Genomic DNA, 11,637 nt, shown 5'->3' on the forward strand with positions numbered 1-11,637 from the left:
AGATATGCCACGACTCAAAATATTTTTCAAGTTGTTTATTTTTGGTGCACCATGTTTTGCAATTACATTTTAGCAGTCCATAAGTGCATGCTTGCCAGATTTACAACTGCAAAACCCATGATCCACTCGCTCCTTTACATATTTTTATCATCACTGGACCATTTTCCAAATGGGGCATCAAATTTATCATATGTAACCCTCACTCGATCGGGGGGCATGGCTACATCATTATGGTGGTAGATTATTTTACCAAATGGATGGAGGCAATGCCTACATATAATAATAATAGTGAAACAACTACCATTTTTCTTTTTAATCATGTTATTGTTAGGTTTGGTGTACCATATGCTATTGTTACAGACCATGGGAATAATTTCAAGAATCACATGATGTCTGAGCTTACTACCAAGTTAGTCCTTTAACATGACAACTCAACTCCCTATTACCCATAGGCAAATGGGAAAGTAAAAGTGATTAACAAATTTTTGAAAACTATGCTTCAATGCATGATAGGGATCCACAAATCAGATTGGAACCACATCCTTTACACAACCTTATGGGAATATCAAACCTTTTTCTGGACTTCCACTAGATTCACAACCTTTCAGTTGGTGTATGGTCTAGAGGAATTCCTTCCCATAGAATGCAAGATTCCATCGTTGAAACTTTTTGTTGATATTCTCCCAATCACTTCCACATAAGAACATAATATCTTACATCTAGCATGTTTAGATGAAACCAGTCGTGATGCCGCAATAGATAATGAGGCCCATAAGAGACATATCAAAGCATAATATGATAAGAGTGGTAAACCCAGTGCCTTCTTGGAAGGTGATATAGTTTTTCTATATGATCAACACAATGATAAGTTAGGATCTCGGAAGTTCGAGCTAATGTGGCTAGGCTCATACATAGTTAAGTGTTTTCTTATGAAAGGGGCCTATGAGCTCATTAATTTTGATGGAATTCCATTGGTGCAACCAAGAAATGGGTTGTACCTTAAAAAATACTATGCTTAAATTTTTTTTTCATAGTCACTATGTACACACTATCTATAGATGTGTTTAGTGTGTTTGCATTGTGTTCAGAGTTTCCTACTATCTTTTCTAATATTTCCTTTGCATTTATTTGTAGATTTTGGTGTTCTCTCAACCATATGTTAGTTACGTTGATGTCACTATCCATAGTATTTAGAACCCTTCCTCCGCAGCATGGGCTATTTACGCTCCTAACGGTAAGTTAGTGAGTTTACAAGGAATTTGTATCGGTGACTCCACCAATAATATCACTAAGTATAGCACATCGATCCAACTTTTGTCTGATTCTATTACTCATGATATATTCCGTATAATGGTCAGACTTGAATCGCATCTCGTAGTATTACATTTGAATAATGTTTATTCAATACAAAGTCCAACTATGTTACGAATGTTTTTAAGGGTTCACCTTCTGGAAAGACATTTTGATTACATCTAATATCAACACATTCCTAAAAGTATAAACACATTAACCGATGCATTAGAAAATCATGTTTTAGACAGACATTTTCGACATATATAAATAAAACTCAATTTACATCACACATTGAACAAGATAATAAGAGAAAATAGGAAACGTTGGTAGATAACTATACATATATATAAAAGTTTGGTTTTACAAAATGTTGTGTCTGAGACACATATGGCCACATGAACTATAATATCAAAAAATACATGTAGTCAAAATATGGCTATGAGGCCTCCTAGTAGACTAGCCCTATTGATGATCACGTAACATACAACCGCACAAACAATCTTGCATAGTAGCTGACTAATACAGTTAGGCACTCGAATAGTGTAGTGATATAATGTCATAGGGATCTAATTGACCCTAGTCTCTAGTATACTATGGGTCAATGCATCGACATGATGCTCTAACTCCACAGGAGTTTTTGCTACATCAAGATCCTGCATCTCCTCTTGTTCTCCTACAACCACATGTGCTTCAACCTATGTAGGTATTGTCTCTCCTCGCCAATGAAGATAGGAAGAGCCTACTAGTCGAACAACTCCAACCTTTACATGTGAAATAAATAGTTAGTCTTTGATACATGAAAAACATAAAAAATAAAATAAAAAATTGTAAAACCCAAAAATAAAAAAATATTCAAAATGATCTTGTTTTACATATCTCACCCCATTGCCCGCCTTCCGAAAGCACACACTCTAGGTCTCCATGAAAATCCATTCCGATATATAGGTAATCATCAATCATGATGACCTGCATCCGCAACCATCAGAAGAAAATAGGGGTAAAACTCATAGAAGATGGACCCACGTGTTGAGACATGAGATCCACCCATCATCTCATCCGTGGAACCCTAGGATCTGGAAGCTCAAGAGAAATATGTTGAGGACATAGCATTGTAATCCTATCTAAGAAAAATGATATCAAAATGGATCCATACCCAAAATTATTCAATCATCCTTCCTTTTCTTTGGTGAGTTGCTCCTTCAAATTCCTCAAGAGCCCTTCACTCCAATTGAATACAGTTGGTTCTATGCATTCTAGTGCATATTGCATTTGGGTCCTATTAACCAAATGAAAAGTAGTGTTGCCTACTAATATAGATATAACGAAGAGGATTGCATTGAATGGAATTCAGACCACATCCTTAATATCTATCTTCCCATCTTTTGTCGGCTAGGAATGAGGCCTACAATGTGTAGCAACGTAATCTACAACTGTCTCGCTGCCCCTTCTCGAGCCAGACAACAAGATAGGAACTCCTCTCCTCAACAAACCCATCAAAAAATATATATCCTTCACCTCTATGTCGAGCGTATGTGCACCAAGTTTGAAGCATTATTCCTGAATGTACCATGCCTGGACTAGATACTCTAATAATTCCAGTTGGGTCCTCATGCCAGGGAGCCAAAAGAACTTGAGAAGTCCACAGTTTCTCTAGGTATGTAATGTTGTGGAATCATTAGTAGCATCCATGTCTTTGGTTTCATGTTCTCTTTCTCACCAAATTAAAGCCATTTTTACTCAAGTAGATGTCTGCAATACAAAAAGAGAATCATTTAGGACAAATGTCATGCAATAATAGTGAAGGATTTGAGTAGAAATCATTAAACCTTAGTTTGAATTACACCCAATGCATCCTACTAAAGGGAGATAGGTCGATGTAGCACTCATCCCCTTATTTTGGAGGTGTGTTGAAGAGATATTCCTTGTCTATCCTTTCTTGGACTAGCACACCTTTCAACATTGAAATGGTGCACTAGAGCTAGGGCGCAATTATAATCCCTTAAAGTGCTCAAAACTCAATTTTTTTTGCATGAAATCGAAAACTAAAACCATGAAAAGAAAGAGAAAGGTGAGATATCCTACCTAGAACTAACAACACTCAAAATGGTCCACCATATTGGCTGCAATTAGCTGTTGAAAATTGGGGATAAAAAGCACTTAGAGTAATTCACCAAGAGGTCAAAATGAAAATGGTAAAAATAAAATTACCTTTTGTCTATTTATGGTCAATTTTGTTATTATTTTATTATATTTTAATTGTTTTGACCTAATTTGACTTAAGTTTACCATGGTTACATATATTTTTGGTATTTTGATGGTGTTTTGAGTAGGTTGTAAGTTGTTTGAAGGATTTAATGACATTTTTGAGTTGAAACGGGTCATTTTGACAAAGGAGCATACTTTTATCACTTCTTTAGGATATGTAAACTCATGAAAAAGGAACCCCCTGGAGTCCTCTTTCAGCACTTTCCAGCCTCCCTAAACATGAAAAAATCGCCAAACACTTGTCTTTTCAAACTCCTTAAAGTAAATGAAAATACATCTCCCTAGTATAAGTTTAACTGTTAGGGTCCAACCCTAACCCCTTATTTATGTAATAGGGTCGATTCATAGTTATAGTTAGTTAAAGAGTCAATAAAGCCCATATTAATAATTGTAAGTGGTTGACTCGAATTTAACAAAGGGACCACAGTTAGTTGCAAATGGGCCATGGTATTAGATAGATGGTATTAATAAGAACCATGTTACTGATCCATGGTATTGCATGTATGAATCCTATATAAAGGGTAGAGACTCCCCATTGAGGATCATCGTGTCTTATTTTGTAATCGAGCCCTGCTCTATTAGAGGTTGCCCCCTCGAAGAGGCATGTGAACATTGCTTTCCTTTCTGAATAATAAAATTCATGCTGTTATTTCTCATTGTTTCGTGTTCTGGGTTATATTTCTTCACATATTTGGTATTCTAATATCTTCTCGAAGGTCAAGAGCATAACAAGTGGTATCAGAGCACATTCCAAGGCCGGTGGGATATCCATTTTTAGAATATTTTTTTTTGGCTAGAGACGTGTTCCCATGTCTTTAAACCATGGGATTTGCCGTTGAGCGCATAAACCCGCGGATTTGGGGAGGCATGCACGCAGGAAATATAAGAGGTGGTCACGCTTGTTGGACTCCCTTGTAACCCTTATGGGTACCCTTTTGAGTAGTAGTGCATTAGACAGAACCTCACACGGAATGTCTTTCATGTACCCTCTGGGTATATCAGAAGCCCCCTAGGCTCACCTGAAACCTCGCTGTAGATAAACTGTCAGCTGTCTTGCTGCTACAGTACATTGAAACCAGCACTCGGGGAGATTACTCGTGCATACGATAGGATAGTTGGGTAGTACGACCATGGGTACGGTTGATCCTCCTTAGTTAGTGCCCTGAAAAATTGGGCTGAGTACTACTGTTGGACCCTTATGTATATTCCGATCTATAGCACCTGACACTCCTTAAGACCATAGTTCGTTTGTCTCTCTAAAGATCGCCCATCATCTTCTTTTCCATATCAGATCTAACAGGTGGGATTCTATCGCAGCAGCAACAATTAGATCCACCATTCAGATCTAGCAGTGGGGGTTCGGTCGCTGCCACATTCCTACTCACACTTAGTAGTTGAGGGTTTCACAGACAGATTTGACTATTTTTGCAGCGAGTCTTGTGGCTCCTATACATTGGGGTGATCCTCGCAGCACATTGGTCAGGATTAACTTTTCTGAGAATTGGCTACTGCAGTATTTGTTACACTAAAAAATGTCACCTTGACTACTTACAGTTAGTATGGCTCAAATCAACAGTCATGCTACCCTCTTAGGCAAGTCTCATGCCTCTATTATCCATCTCAAACTCAAAGAAGAGAGAAAGTCTTGTAAAAACTATGTTTATCTCTGGGGTCGCAGGTTCTCTCTAGCCTTACCTGCGGGGACGCTGACCATGTTCACAAAATCTGCGTCCATGGACGCTCTGTATGTTAAGGGACAGGTGCGTCCCTCTGTAAAAGGCAAAATGCGCGAGTTTTATCTTGAAAAAGTTACTTGTGGTTACTTCTAGAACATTCTAGAGGTCGGTTTGATGAAATGGATGCGCCTCCAGTTGGTTCATGTATCTCTATTAAGGGGGAACTTATCCCATCAATAAGGGAGCTATCCCACCCAAAGAGGGGGATGATCCCATTGATAGTGGACCTGAATAACCTCTTTACAGCACTATAAATAAAGGCATTGAGCCAGAAGGAGAAGAGGTTGGAGCTATACATTTTCTTTGGGTAAATGCTGCAGGATTTAGGTCTTCCATTAGAGCCTTTGTGAGGAGAGATTGTCTTCACTTGATTCTACTTGGGAGAGGGTGAGCTTTGTCAAAGTAGAGGAAAACCCTTGATGGACCCTGGGAGGAACTTGCACAACACCAAGGCCAGGTTGTAAGAGTTTCTTTGTTTCGTTATTAATACAAACTGGTTTATTTTTCTCAATAGCTTGTGTTAATGAGTTATTTCATGTGTTCCTTGGTCTGCATGTTGAATATATGTTTTATTATATGAAATGCAAGTGCTTGGTAATTGTTTGATTGTTTGTGGTTGCAGGAATTGACTTGAAGGAGGAGCTCATCCGGATCGTCAAGAACGGACTTCAACAACAGCGTTTTGGAATAAGGTAAGCCTAAACACTTGTAGTTTTCATGTTGTAAAAGGTGTATTTAGAGAAAGATCACTCCATTTTGTCTTGTTTGTCATTAGAATGTCTTAGACTTCTAGGAAGGTCAGTCGTGTCCGCACCCTTGACAGATTCCGTGTGACAAATTGGCGACTCCGCTGGGGAATCCATTAATGAGAGAGTCTTTTCCTTTATATGAACTTTGCTTTGAGAAAATCATTTTTATTTTCTGGTTTTTGACTGTGAGAATTAGTATTTGGGTGGCTTAGCTTTAGATTTAGTTAGATTTGGTTTTTCTTCATTTTTCCAGAAGGACGCAGTCTCTGAGTACTGCACAGTGCGTCTTTGGACGCGCTGTTGCCGTCTGCACAGAGCGGGGCCGCACCTGTGACAACGGGTTGCCTGCGTCTTCCTGTAAAACTTAAGAAAATTCCATTTTTGCTTTAAATTGCTTTTAGATTTTGTTTTTCCTTAGTGTTTTCTGCCCAGATCCTTTAGTACCCTGTCAAGAATTTTCACCTGAACTTGTTTTGTGAGCTTTGAGTGTTTTAGTGGTTTTCAACGAAGTTTAGACCTAGGGTTTGATTTTTGGAAAGGCTTTGTAGTGACTTTGATAGTAGAAAGTTGTCCAGCCTTAGATCTCTCTGGTTAGTCAACCTTCTTAGAAGTCGGGCCTGTCGTAAAGTCTCCTTTTGTGAGCAACTTGCCATTTGAGTTGTTTTGGGTCAAATTTCGAATTACTTGTTTATAAAGTATTGATTTCCATTTTACAAAAAGAACAAAAAGATTAGAGTTTTGTTTTGGCTAGTTTTTGATTCTGCAATAAGCTAGTCCTTGATTTGATTGTGATCAAGTAAAACACCTTAGAAATAATCATTGTTAGTTTTGGCCTCGTTAAGATTGCTTAGAGTAAATTTGCCTTTAGTTTGCTTATGAGTGCATTTTCATAGATTTTAAGAGTTGTTAAGATTGATTTTTGGTTATATTAGATTTATTTGCTTTATTAAAAGAAAAATACAAAAACATCTTCTTAAAAAGTCTTGTTTCAAGTAGCTTTTTGTTTTCAAAAGAAGAAAAGAGTTTTTTCGTGCATGTAAAGAGAAGTTATGTTTTTATGCTTGGAAAAGAAAAACGAATTGTTTCTTTGATTGTCTTCAATTAAGAAGTTGCTTTTATAAAGATTGCATTCTCTCAACTTTTTAGTTAAGCAATTCATCGAAAAAGTAAAGTAGTGGATAAATCATTCTAGGTGCATTTTGTAGTGGTTTCGAGTCGAGTCAACACACCACTGGTTTCACTTCCATCACCTTTTGACTTAAGAAACAACCTTAAAAGTAACGCTTAAATTAAAATCAATCTAGTAATCTTTATTTTTCTAGGGCTCTGAAGCACCAACATAGCTTAGGCTAGGGTCTTGGAGTAGGTGAGTACTTAACTCTCCAAGACTACAAAACCAAACAGATAGTCTATCTTGAGTAGAACAAATCCAATTGTTTCAGTTACATTCTGGGAAAGCTCCTCTTAAAGGAGAAGCACGAGCTCGTGTCCGAACCAGTGAGGGGATCATTCCTCCCTCGTTGGGAACGACGCCAGGCAGTACGTATTACAAACGGTAAACCTCGGATTAACCATTGTCGAGGAGCCAGGGGTCACTTATCGGTAAACCTTGGATTGTTGTCAAGGAGCCGGTAAGGGGATTGGAGCTTGCTACTCTGCCCTTGCGTGCTGTCGGAGTTTAGACTGTTCCCCCAGGTGTAATTGTTGTGATTGGTAACCTTAGTGGCCATAATATCTAGGATTCTACCCAAGGTGACGGTGGAGGGAAGGTCCCACTGTACCTGGAGCAGACGTCGGTTATACTCACTTGGATTTTCTGGGGGGTTCGCTTCACTTCGAGACGGTTAAAGTGGAGGAACTTGGTCCAGTCTATTCATTAAGCAGGTTGCCGGGGTAACTGTTCCACCCACTATTTCTGTACTGAATCCTGCGAGGTTGGGCCTAATCACCAACTAGCGCTTTTGGTCCGGAAGACTACTGTTTGTGTGTGGTTTGACGCTCTAGATTATTTAGGCGTGTGCTTCAAATTTGATTGGTTCTTTAGAAGACTTTAGGTGGTTTGATTTGAAATTTTTTACTTTGTTTTCGTGTGTTGTAGTTAAAATCTTTAATTGTGGCGGAATTACCGAGAAGGTCCCGTCGACTTGCGGGCCAGTCTCCTGAAGTTGTTTCTGTGGCCGAATTGTTGAGAAGATCCCGTAGACTTAGGGGATCCCCTCCTCGAGACGACCCAGGTAATTTAGAAGGGTTAAAGGTCCTTGTAACTCCTCCTAGTGGCAGTAGAGTAGGATCACCTGAAGAAGGAGAATCTTCCTTGGTAGTCCATCCAGATTACCAAAGTTTAGAAACAGGTTACAATCCCGAAGCTGTTACAGTTTCCGAGCTTGCTGGTAGTTTTTCATCTGCCAGTGAAACAGGCGAAGAACCTGAAATTTCAGAACCTGTTACTCCAACTCCTAGTGTTCCTGATTCACCAAGAATAGAAAGAATTATCACCGAAAATCTTCCTGTTGGATTAATTGCTATAGAAGAACTTGTTCCAGAGGAAGAAATAGGCGTTTCTGATTCTGAAGATCTAATTACCCTTGATCTAAGGGAGCGTGAATCCATCTTTTACAGTCCTCCTAGAAGTGAATCTTGGTACCTTGCATTAACCAATTTTTTAGACAACTCAGTAGGTTTTTCTACACCTCGTACTCCGGTTCCACCTAGAGGAATTCATTCTCCTGTAAATATGTCTGGTCAGTCATCTGTGTTTTCACAAAGTCCTGAATCATTTTTACATGGCGGTCCTTCTGTTCCTACTGGGTATCAATCACTTTCTGGTACCTTTGCGGGAGCATCTCCTCAACCCATTGATCATGGGTTATTAGTTGGAAACAGTGGTAATGTACCATTGAGTATAGGTGAAGTTTATATGATGTCAGGTTCAACTCCCATTAACCAACCTCAAGGTGGCCAATTACCGCCTGGGGGGCAACCTCAAGGTACTTCATTCGTGACTGGGGGGCAACCTCAAGGGTATCAACCCCAAGGGTATCAACCCCAGCCTCAATATGTACCCCAAAGTCAACCTCAGTATCAGTATCAACCTCAAGGATGGCAACCTCAAGGATGGCAACCCCAAGGGTATCAACCCCAAGGGTATCAACCTCAAGGATACCAACCTCAAGGTCAAGGTCAACCCCAGTATTCGTATTTACCTCAAGGTTATCAACCTACGGGTCAATACCCTGGTCAAGGTTATCAACCACCTCAAGGGCAATCATATGGGACTGCACCTTACAGTTATCAACCCTATCCTCAATACGGCTATGGATCTCAGTATCCTCAACCTGTTACGAGTCAATACCCTGGAATGTTAACATGGGATCCGTCACAGGGTCAACAGATGTCGCAACCAAGTATACAGTCGGTACCTCAAGCAGGACAACCTGCAGTTCCTGGTCCACCCCAGCAACCGCAACCTGTCCAGTCAAGTGTTCAGACCCCTGTAACTTCTGTAGTTACTCAGCCGCCAATTGCACCTAGTACTCCACCTCACACGGCTGCAGCAACTACCGCTTCATCTACCATGCTTACTTCTGGAGTATCGGCAGCTCCGGTTTCTACTGTCCCTGTAACCACTCCTCAGACATCTGTACCGTTGTCTGGACCCACGGTTCAAACCACAGTCCAGATGCCTGCAGGCCAACCTGGTACAAGTACGGTTGTTACTACTCAACCTCAATTTGTTCAACCTCCGTACCAGGGACAGTATCAACCTGGGCAAGCTGCCCAACAACCGGTTTACCAGTATCAACCGTATCCTGGGTACACTTATCAACCACCTCAGCAACCCCAGTACGGTCCGGTTAATCCTGGTTTTCCAGGAGGATATAATATCCCCAATGCGACTCCTGTTCCTAGTTATCCTGGATATCCTCCTCCTGGGGCTGGTATTGTGACTCAGAGTTTTAGAGATCCTAACCGGCAGTTACCGTTTATTGCGACTTTAGATTTACCCGACTTGACGCGCCTAACGAACGATCCAATTCAATATCTTCCGTTCTGGCCGCCAATGCCAAATAAGTTGCCCAGCGATATACCCAAGTTCGAAGGTAAGTCTGGAGAGGATCCGTCTAATCACGTGATGACTTACCACCTCTGGTGTGCATCAAATTCCATCTCAGATGATTCCATCCGCTTACGTCTTTTCCAGCGTACACTCATTGGTCTCGCAGCCAAGTGGTACATTGAGTTACCACGGGCCTCTTTTTACAACTTTAGCCAGTTAGCTACCTCGTTCTTAACTCATTTTCAGTTACCAGTCAGATACGATAATGGTACAGAATTATTAACTTCGCTAAAACAATCGACATCCACGTACATTTCTGATCACATCCATGAGTGGAGACGTCGAAGAAGATTAGTGAAAGTTTTTATCCCGGACCAAATCTTAGCTGAATGGTTTGTCAAATCATTATTACCAAGAATTACTGAAGATGTAGCTAAGGCCGGAGTAGTTACTGAGGAGCAAGTCATTGCTCAGGCACAATACCTTGACTTAGTTTACACTCAGTCGGGTACGTTACACGAGAAAATTCCGGATCTTCCAAAGTCAAACCAAATCGCTGCTGCTCCTTCGGGATCTCATGCCGCTGATGGTATGATCGGTATCGTGACTACGAAGAGTAAGAAGAAGTCTTCCAAGACCTCCAATACTCCAATTATCACTTTGCCTGATTCTCCGACAGGAGAGTCTTCTCCTCCTGAACTTACCGCCGACATTCACGCTGTAGAGTCATCTACGGCCAAATCCAAAAACGGTGGAAAGAAGAAAGGAAAGAAGAAGGCTAAAGCAGACAAGGCTCCAAAGGAGAAAACGGAAAAGTCGGAAACCAATGACGAAAAGCGCAAACCTCGATATCCTTGTCTTATTTGTGAAGAAGATCATTTTACGAGAGACTGCCCTCATCGGGCCGAGGTAGTGAAAATAGTCAAAGGTTCTCCCACTCCTGCTGTGTTAAAAAATCCATTTCCAGAGCAGGAGAATAAGATGATAGGTTCTTCTTCGAATGCCAGTGAAGAACCCATTTTGATGATGTCTCATGTCAGGATTGCGACTCGATCGCAAGATTATGGTAGTAAGGCTCCTGTTGATGGTAAAGAAGCAGAATCTTCTCACTCTAACCCATCAACCTCAGCTCCTGGTTCCGATCCACTACAGATCGAAAAACCTAACCCAGACTTAGTGATTAAGCCGCCCGCCAAGGGTGTACTTCGAAGGTCTGCTTTCAATCCACATGCGAGAGCAGCCCAGAATTACAACATTGTTGAAGACTTAGCTGTTTCACCTTCAGCAATGTCGGCACTCGAAGTGCTGCAATCATGTCCAGCGCAACGAAAATTGCTTTTGTCGGCTATTGGAGCTGTCGATGTTCAGGACCCGAACCTAATGATCTTTGATCTAGAAAGTAGTACACCGCGTCTCCCCCATCAAATGGCTTTCCAAATTCCAGTGATAGTCAAAAACAGGCCTATTCATCGGACTGTGATTGATGAGGGAGCTTCTACGTGTATTATGTCGATTCAATGTTGGAGATCGCTTGGTT

The sequence above is a fragment of the Pinus tabuliformis genome, chromosome 3_1 (assembly GCF_031772625.1).
Source record: "Pinus tabuliformis cultivar Carrire ecotype Pingquan chromosome 3_1, CPIR1, whole genome shotgun sequence".
In the NCBI taxonomy this organism is placed as follows: domain Eukaryota; kingdom Viridiplantae; phylum Streptophyta; class Pinopsida; order Pinales; family Pinaceae; genus Pinus; species Pinus tabuliformis.